This window comes from Nerophis lumbriciformis, linkage group LG17 (genome assembly GCF_033978685.3).
Source record: "Nerophis lumbriciformis linkage group LG17, RoL_Nlum_v2.1, whole genome shotgun sequence".
Taxonomy (NCBI): Eukaryota; Metazoa; Chordata; class Actinopteri; order Syngnathiformes; family Syngnathidae; genus Nerophis; species Nerophis lumbriciformis.
In genome coordinates, this window is record NC_084564.2 from 26342719 (window position 1) to 26352582 (window position 9864).

A 9864-nucleotide genomic window follows, 5' to 3' on the forward strand; every position below is an offset into this window, starting at 1 on the left:
CGATTTTCCCGGGAGTCTCCCGAATTTCAGTGCTTCTCCCGAATATCTCTCGGGGCAACCATTCGCCCGAATTTCTCCCGATTTTCACCCGGACAACAATGTTAAGGGCGTGCCGTGATGGCACTGCCTTTAGCGTCCTCTACAACCTATCGACGCGTCCGCTTTTTCACTATACGAATAGCGTGCCGGCCCAGCCACATGTTGTACGTGGCTTCTGCATACACACGGAAGTGACTGCAAGACATACTTGATCAAAAGCCATACAGGCCACACCGAGGGTGGCCGTATAAACAACTTTAACACTGTTGCAAATATGCGCCACACTGTGAACCCACACCAAACAAGAATGACAAACACATTTCGGGAGAACATCCGCACCGTAACACAACATAAACACAACAGAACAAATACCCAGAATCCCTTGCATCACTAACTCTTCCGGGCTACAGTATACACCCCCGCTACCACCAAACCCCGCCCCCCCAACCCAGCCCACCTCAACCCCCCCCACCCCAATCTCCCAAATTCGAAGGTCTCAAGGTTGGCAAGTATGTTCATTAAAGACTCAATTGTCTTTCTGGAGAGATCAGGAACTTTATGGAATCATTACCGTATTTTCCGGACTATAAGGCGCCCTTAAAATCTTTTTTTTCTTCTCAAAACTCGACGGTGCGCTTTATAACTCGGTGCGCCTAATGTACGGAATACGTTTGGTTGAGCTTACCCACCTCGAAGCAATTTTATTTGTTACATGGTGTAATGATAAGTGGGACCAGTAGATGGCAGTCAAACATAAGAGATAAGTGTAGGCTGCACCGTTTGATGTGCTTCAACATAGGAGTATTATTATGGTGTGTGTATAAGGTAAGACATATTGTCTGACGTTTTGTTTTGCAATATTATGCAAAAGCAAATTTTTTTATCTTCTGGTAACTGCTGATCTGTATTTGAGATCTGCATAAATCCTGAAAAATTCTCCTTTGTAGTCCATGACGAGGCCGTAGTGGATGAGCTTAATTTTTTTCTCTCTATCTTCTTGTTATGGGACAGTCATCTTCCGCTGTTGCCATTTCTAATATAAAGTAGTGTAAAGTTGTTACTTATATCTGTCAATAAACTCGCCATGAAAGCGCTAAAACATACCCGTGTAGTGAGTTTACATTATTCACCCAAGGAACTTTTCGTTATTTGAGTTGCAGTCGGACGCTTTTTCACGGGACACATTTCCGGTGTTGTTGTTTCCGGATGAAGAGATGCTGCGCCTTTATTGATTGAAGTAAAGTCGGAATGTCATTAAAACAGTTAGCGCCATCTTTTGACACTTTTTCCACACCCGTCCTTGCACGCTACACCGCTACAACAAAGATGACGGGGAGAAGACGCTGTCGAAGGTGAGCCATGTAAATAAGACCGCCCACGAAACGGTGCATCTTGAAGTGACTGTCAGAAAGCGGATTGAAGATGATCTGTAAAACATCATCTATGCAACATTTTGACCAAAGAACCACCATTTCATGTTATGCATTCTAAGTGTTTTACATTTAGAAAAAGAACAACAATAATAATAATAATATGACTCCTTTAATGCGCCCTATAATCCGGTGCGACATATATATGAAAAAAGATCAAAGATAGACCATTCATCGGCAGTGCGCCCTATGGTCCGAAAATACGGTATTCTAGGAGAATATTCATTCAGTTGTTTAATTTTGTACAAAAACAGTAAATAACGTAAATGACAGAAAACTACAGTCGTTTCAAATGTCAACTTGCTGCCTTTAAGAAACAATAACAAAAATCAAGAAAACAAATTGTGGTAGTCAATAACGGTTACATTTTTTGATGAAGCGTAGTACAAGAAAAAAAATGCAATTACTCAGTTCTGACAAAAAAAAAAATGGAATCATGAAAATCAAATGAAAACCACTCCAACACACCACTAGTACTTTGTCTCACGCCCTATGGCTTTTATACCAGCTTGCAGTCTCTGAGGCCTGCACTCAACGAGGGACAAACCGTACTCATCAGTCTTGCTCCACCTTTCTCTGATTGCTGTTGTCAGATCAGCTTTGCAGGTTGGAGTCTTGTCATGGAGCATTTTCTTCAATTTCCACCGGATTTTCATTCGGATCGAGATCTGGACTCTTTGCAGGCCATGACATTGACCTTATGTATCTTTCTTCAAGGACAGTTTTTACACTTTTTGCTCAAAGACAAGATGCATTATCATCTTGAAAACTGATCATCATCCCCGAATCAGAATCAGAAATAGTTTATTAATCCCAGAAAGATTGATGGAATAAGAAAAGTGTCCAAAATGTCAGAATCAGAATCAGCTTTATTGTCATTACGCAAGGTAACGAGATTGAGGCCATTCCATACAGTGCGATGTGTGCATGCTAGAAAAACAATGTGCAAATATATAAAAATTTAAAAAATGTAGAAGTGCAATGAATATGGTGTGAAATGAATATATACATGAAAAAACAAAACAAAAACAGGGTGGTTGGTGGAATGGGTTATTGCACCGAAGAGAAGGCAGTTATGAGGGACAATGGGGCAGTCCGTTCAGGATGGTTATGGCCCTGGGGAAGAAGCTGTTCTTTAGCCTGTTTGTTTTGGTTTTAATGCACCTGTAGCGCTTCCCAGAGGGCAGCAGGTGGAACAGGTCAGAGCCAGGGTGGGTGCTGTCTTTGATGATGGCACTGGCTCTGTTGAGGCAGCGGGAGGTGTAGATGTCCGTCAGAGAGGGGAGAGGGCGGCCGATGATCTTCTGAGCCGTCTTGACCACTCTTTGCAGCCTCTCCCTGTCTGCTGCAGTGCAGCTGCCGTACCATACCGTAATACAGTAGGTCAGCAGGCTCTCGATGGACGAGCGGTAGAAGGTCAGCAGCAGGTCAGGCTTCAGGTTGTACTTCCCGAGGACTCTAAGGAAGTGTAGCCGCTGCTGAGCCTTCTTGATGATTGATGTGGTGTTGACTGTCCAGGAGAAGTCATTAGAGATGTGGACTCCAAGGTACCTGAAGGTGTGGACCCTCTCTACACGCTCGCCGTTGATGTAGAGGGGGGCAGGGTCGGTGCTGCTCCTCCTGAAGTCGACGATGATCTCTCTGGTCTTGCTGGTGTTGAGAGCGAGGTTGTTCTCCGAAGACCAGGCCGTCAGCTTCAGGACCTCCTCTCTGTAGGCAGCCTCGTCACCCCTGGAGATGAGCCCGACCACTGTGGTATCGTCGGCAAACTTGACGGTAAGGTTGTCACTGTGGGCCGGACTGCAGTCATGGGTGTAAAGGCAGTAGAGGAGGGGGCTCAGCACACAGCCCTGTGGGGAGCCGATGCTCAGCGTGCGGGAGGATGAGAGGTGCGGGCCAAGTCTCACATTCTGGGGTCGGTCCGTTAGGAAGTCCCTTATCCAGGCGTTTGTGAGAGGGGGGAGGCCAAGAGTGTCCAGTTTATTGCAGAGTCTGTCCGGGATTATTGTATTGAAGGCAGAGCTATAGTCCACAGAGAGCATCCGGACGTAGCTCTGCTGCTGCTCCAGGTAGTTCAGAGCAGAGTGGAGAGCAACAGCGATGGCGTCCTCTGTGGACCTGTTCGCCCGGTATGCGAACTGATGGGGGTCGAAGTCTGGAGGGATATGGTCCTTGATGTGCTGGAGAACAAGTCGCTCGAAGCACTTCATGATTACCGGAGTGAGGGCCACTGGTCGGTAATCATTCAGGCTGGTGATGGGAGACTTCTTCGGCACCGGGATTATTGTAGATGACTTCAGGCAGGATGGGATGACTGCCTGAGCCAGGGAGAGGTTGAAGATCCTGGTGAGGGGGGGAGCGAGTTGGTGGGCGCACGTCCTGAGCACCTTTCCTTGTACTCCGTCTGGTCCGGTAGCCTTCCTGGGGTTCACAGCCAGGAGCACTCGTCTGACACTGTGCTCCTGTACAGTGAGTGGAGTGGCGTCGGAGCCCGGTGGGGGTGGGGGCAGGGCTGGAGCAGATGAGTGTCGCTGGGGGGTTTCGAAACGGGCAAAGAAACAGTTAAGCTCCTCTGCCAGTGTCGCACTCTGATCCGCAGTTGTCATATTGCAGCCTCTGAAGTTCGTGATGTCATGAATGCCCCGCCACACCTCCCGTGAGTTTTTGCTGGACAGATGGGACTCTATGCACCTCCTGTGGTCCGCCTTTGCTTTTTTAATCCCTCTCTTCAGGTCGGCTCTAGCAACACTGTACAGTGCCCTGTCCCCTGACCTGAAGGCTGCGTCGCGGGCCCTGAGGAGTGTGCGGACCTGGCTGGTCATCCAGGGTTTCTTGTTGGGAAAAACCCGGATGGTTTTTTCCACAGTCACATTCCCGATGCAGAACTTTATGTAGTCCAGCACCGTTCCTGTGGCTGTCTCCAGCTCCTGTTGTTGGAAGAGGTCCCAGTCTGTGTGTTGGAAGCAGTCCTGAAGTTTGGGGAGTGCATCGTCAGGCCAGGTCATAACAGTCTTTGTGATAGGCCTGGCCTGGCGTCTGATGGGGGTGTAGGTAGGAGAGAGCAGGAGGGAAAGATGGTCTGACTGTCCAAGCTGGGGGAGGGGTGTAGCTCTGTACGCGTGCTTTATGTTGGTATACACGTGGTCCAGGGTGTTCTTGCCCCTTGTAGAACACTTCACGTGCTGGTAGAACTTAGGGAGTACAGTCTTCAGATTGGCCTTATTAAAATCCCCTGCTATGATATGAACACCGTCGGGGTGGGCCCGCTGCTGTTCGTTGACGGTGTTCAGCAGAAGAGAGAGCGCTGTGTTTACTTTGGCGTCCGGTGGAATATACACAGCCGTGATGATAACAACAGACAGCTCTCTCGGGAGAAAAAAAGGACGACATCTAACAGACATGTACTCCACGTCCGGGCAACAGTGCTGTTCAGTGATTGTCCCGTTGTTGCACCAGTTCTCATGCACGTAGATACAGAGCCCCCCTCCTCTGCTCTTACCGGAGTCCTTAGTTCTGTCCCGGCGGAGCAGAGTGCGTCCGGCTAGCTGCATGCTAGCATCGGGTATTTCCGGGTGAAGCCAGGTTTCGGTGATAATCATAGCACAACAGTCCCGAACATAGCGGTTTCCAGCAAGTTGTAACTCCAGGTCGTCCATCTTCTGTACAAGGGATCTGGCATTAGAGAGGAACAGGCTCGGTAGAGGTGGCTTGTGGGGTTGTTTCCTAAGCCTGAGCAAGACGCCGGACCTGCGGCCACGCTTCTGCTTCCTCTCCCTCCTCCGTCTGCGCCGTCTCCCAGACCCGACAACAAACCACGGAGAGCCCTGTGCTCTCGCTATGTCATCTGGGATGTTATGCTCGTGGTGAAAGTCGCTCGAAACAGATATCTGGTGCGAGTTACCGATATCCAAGAGTGACTGGCGGGTGTACCGGGTGTTTGCAGTACAGGTGGTGCACAAAAGGAAAAAAAACATGAAGAAAAGAAGGAAGAAAGAGCACTGAAATGGAGAGCCATAAGCCGCTGTGTCTGTGCGCGCCGCCATCTTGGGGGGAAAAATAAAAAATAAAAAAAATAAAAAAAATGTAGACTTGTGCATTTACCGGTATTGAAGATGTGACGAAAGACATATCCCCAGTGCCATTACCTGACATGCAGCTTCATATCATCAATGACTGTGGAAATGTGCAAGTTTTCTTCAGGCAGTCGTCTTCATAAATATAATTGAAATGGCACCAAACAAAAGCTCCAGCATCATCGCCTGAATAGGACTTATCCAGTCATCCATAGTCAGTGTTGGGACTAACTCGTTACAAAGTAACTGTAAAGTTACTGTAACACTGTTAGTTTCCGCGGTAACTAGTAATCTAACGTGTTATTTTTTATTATCAGTAACTCAGTTACCGTTACTACATGATGCGTTACTGCGTTATTTTACGTTATTTTTTATGTAGTATCGGTTAGAAACAGAAAATCTGAGTGTGTTTTATTCGAGCGCAGCAGTGTTGTCCTTCTGATTCTTCTTGTGTCACAAGCCAGAGAAGAAAACGTGCGCTCTGTGTGTGTGTGTGTGGGTGTGGGTGTGGGTGTGGGGAGGGGGGGGGGGGGCGTGTCTGATCATGGCGGAGATATTCCGGAGATGTAGATATTCTCACTACTTTTATTTTGTCGAGCACAAAGAAAATAACATTTTAGTTAAATGTAAGTTGTGTCTTGGATCAAAGATCCCGTCTACTGCCCAAAACAGCAATTCAAATCTGCTGAAACAGCTACAAAAGCAACATGCTTCGACGAAGCTAGTAAAGAGAGACACAGACTCCGACCCCTCCACCACCACCACTTAAGGCTTAACTCCGCCTCTGCTTATCATTCAGCACTGAAGATACACACTCTGTCAATTATCTTGTATACTCTTTCATTCTAGACTTCTAGAGGGTTTGATTATCACATCACTCTAAATGTATAGACTATAAAGTTCACAAACATAAAGAGGGATGCTAGTGGGCCAGGCCAATCTTTCCTTATCTCTAAACTAAAACTGGGGAAATGCGTAGAGTGTTCTGGGCTTCAGACATGATTTTGTTTCAGAATTCCTTGAGAAAAAACGCCTGGTTGGGCTTTGTGTATGTAGTGAGTGCCTTCCTTGGTTTACAGCTATGTTATTATTATGCTGTTTGTTACTTATGTATGTTATGTTGCAGCTATTTAAAACAGTTTTGTCAATTTGTTCCGGCCTGAAATAAAATGGCCCTTTGAAACATATCTTTGTCTTTGTGTGTTGTATGTAGACCACATTGCTTAGCAGAGTTCAGTGATGCAAATGCATGTCAAGTTGATCACCAGATTGTATTATTCTCCAGTGTGATAACAGTACTGAAATGAATGCTAAAAGGGCATTAATGGGAGCTTTAAAAAAATAAAAATAAAATAAGAAGTACCGTATTTTTCGGACTATAAGTCACAGTTTTTTTCATAGTTTGGCCGGGAGTGTGACTTATACTCAGGAGCGACTTATGTGTGAAATTATTAACACATTACCGTAAAATATCAAATAGTATTTTTTAGCTCATTCACGTAAGAGACTAGACATATAAGATTTCATGGGATTTAGCGATTAGGAGTGACAGATTGTTTGGTAAACGTATAGCATGTTCTATATGTTATAGTTATTTGAATGACTCTTACCATAATATGTTACGTTAACATACCAGGCACGTTCTCAGTTGGTTATTTATGCGTCATATAACGTACACTTATTCAGACTGTTGTTCACTATTCTTTATTTATTTAAAATTGCCTTTCAAATATCTATTTTTCGTGTTGGGTTTTATCAAATAAATGTCCCTAAAAAATGCGATTTATACTCCAGTGCAACTTATATATGTTTTTTTCCTTCTTTATTATGCATTTTCGGCCGGTGCGACTTATACTCCGGAGCGACTTATACTCCGAAAAATACGGTAACTAAATAGTTACTTTTCACAGTAACGCATTACTTTTTGGTGTAAGTAACTGAGTTAGTAACTGAGTTACTTTTGAAATAAAGTAACTAGTAACTGTAACTAGTTACTGGTTTTCAGTAACTTACCCAAAACTGTCCATAGTCCATGATTGCTTTTCCTTAGCCCATTGGAACCGTGTTTTTTTCTGTTTAGGTGTTAATGAAGGCTTTTATTTAGCTTTTCTGTTTTTGAATCTTATCTTACAATGACTCCGGTTTCCGCCCAATTGTTCATTTGTTTTTGCCGTGCATTTTCTGTTTTTAAGACATATTAATTAAAGTTTTTTGTCTTGACGCTTTGATGGTTTTCTTGGTCTACCCGTATGCTTGCCTTTTGCAACCTTCCCATGTTGTTTGTATTTGGTCCAGATTTTAGACACAGCTGACTGAACAATCAACATATTTTATAACATTGCTTGATGATTGATCTTCTTTAAAAAGTTTGATAATCTTCTCCTTTGTTTCAATTGGCATCTTGTGTTGGAGTCACGATTCATGTAAATCCACCTGGTGCAACAGCTCTCCAAGGTTTGAAAACTCCTTTTTTAACTGCAGACTAATGAACAAATGTATTCTGATGCAGGTGTTATCTTTGGAAATTAAAATTTACAGGGTGATTTTAAACATTTTCTTTTCCTCAGAATTAAGTTTTCTTTTTACTCTTCTTGATCTAAAAAAGAAAAACCATTACTGACCAGTGACAACTATAATGTATTTTCTTGTTTTTTTGTAAAATTTCCTAAAGGCAGAAAGTTGCCATTTGTAATGACCATAGACTTGAGTCATGTCCGTTATCTAATTTATTTATTTTCTACAAAGTTAACCAATCGAATGAACATCCTCCAAGTCTGGTGATTGCAACATTTTTTCCAGGGGTTGTGTATAATTCAATTTATTAGTGAATGATCTGCAGTATCAATATCTTTAGTATTTTAGCAATGTTTATGCAAGAAAATGCTTAATTGGGGCCAAAAATGTTGTGAATATTAAAAAATGCAATGTTGTAAAGCAGCTATATTTGAAGCGTGATGTGACTGACGGTACTGAAATGAACCGAACAGAACCGTGATTATTGAAATGAAATCAGTTTATTTTTGTCATATAATCAACCATTTTGTGTGATCAATTTAACAGCACAGATTATACATATTAACAATCATACACATCGAACACAAAAAGAATGACCGAAAAAGAAATAGGCTGAAGCCAAGGCTTTTATTTGCCTATCCTATACATTCACTGAAAATTAGATCAAGGTTCAAAAAGTCAATGGGATGAAAGCAATCGATCCATCCATCCATTTTCTACCGCTTATTCCCTTTGGGGTCGCGGGGGGCGCTGGAGCCTATCTCAGCTACAATCGGGCGGAAGGCGGGGTACACCCTGGACAAGTCGCCACCTCATCGCAGGGCCAACACAGATAGACAGACAACATTCACACTCACATCCACACACTAGGGCCAATTTTTTAGTGTTGCCAATCAACCCTTGCTATATTTTATAATTTTCCATTATTTCACCTTTTCAAGGCTTTCTCAAACCTTAACAAAGAAGTACATGTCTTCAACTCATCACTGAGCTTGTTCCACCATTTAACTCCTAAAACTGAAATACATTTGTATTTTATATTCCTTCTTACTTTACATATTTCAAAAATCAATATCCCCCGTAAATTATAGTTTTCTCCTCTTAATTTAAATAACCTAAGAATACAAGGCTGTTGTTCTTTACTCAAAACACAATTTCCATTGTTTTTAAAAACACAATATCTGAACATTTTAACACTTTAGAACTTATGAATAATGGATTGGTAGGTTCATAGTCGCACGATTTGTGTATTATTCTAATGACCCTTTTTTGAAGTTTAATTATTGGGTCTATTTTTGTTTTATAAACATTTCCCCAAACTTCAACACAATATGTTAAATAAGGAAAATTATAAGAATAATATAACATATGCAGACATTTCTTATTTAGCATGTGTCTTACTTTATAAAGAATAGCAACGGATTTGGATATTTTCCCCTTTATATATTCAATCTGCAGTTTGCAAAATAATTTATGATCAATTATTATTCCCAAGAATTTAGTTTAATATACTCTATCAATTTCCACTTGATTTAATTAAAAATGTTCTCCATAATTTGTCCTTGCACCACTAAACACCATCAATTTAGTTTTCTTATCATTTAATGATAACGTATTAATATCAAACCCTTTTTTTGTAGCTGAAGCAACTCAAACTATTATCGTCAACACTTCTCCTGAACAATATCCATTTGTATCATCTGCAAACATAATACATTTCAATTTATTAGATACTGAACAAATATCATTGAAATAAAGTATGAATAACTTAGGTCCCAATACCGAACCTTGTGGAACCCCACACGTTA